The sequence below is a fragment of the Penaeus monodon genome, chromosome 29 (assembly GCF_015228065.2).
Source record: "Penaeus monodon isolate SGIC_2016 chromosome 29, NSTDA_Pmon_1, whole genome shotgun sequence".
NCBI lineage: Eukaryota > Metazoa > Arthropoda > Malacostraca > Decapoda > Penaeidae > Penaeus > Penaeus monodon.
In genome coordinates, this window is record NC_051414.1 from 20,530,255 (window position 1) to 20,530,556 (window position 302).

The following is a 302-nucleotide window of genomic DNA, read 5'->3' on the forward strand; positions in this document are numbered from 1 at the left end:
TGGACAGGGCGGAGGGAACATGCACACGGATCGCTTACGGGACGGACGAGCGCGCCGAGGACAGGCGCTCCGCCTCGTGCCTCGCCTCGGAGCGCACCCGCCGCGCCTGGGCCGAGCGCGCTGGCGGGGCCAAGCGCAGGGCCACCTCGGGAGCGTCGAGGTTCCGCCGGCGAGATCGGCGCTGCTGGCTGAGGGCGAGGGAGGCGCTCGTGCCACGACCTCGAAGGGAATTGAAGCTTGCATTTTTATCACATGCATGTGAATAGTATATATGCTAATATGTACCTACAAATGCAGACTAC

The 302-nt window shown here is 64.2% G+C and overlaps 1 protein-coding gene across 1 annotated transcript in view; it reads right to left on the minus strand.

The window, feature by feature from the left end:
• LOC119591767 (cadherin-related tumor suppressor-like) overlaps nt 1-302 on the minus strand; it is a gene marked incomplete at its 3' end in the record, with an annotated part of 104,813 nt that overhangs the window by 87,576 nt on the left and 16,935 nt on the right.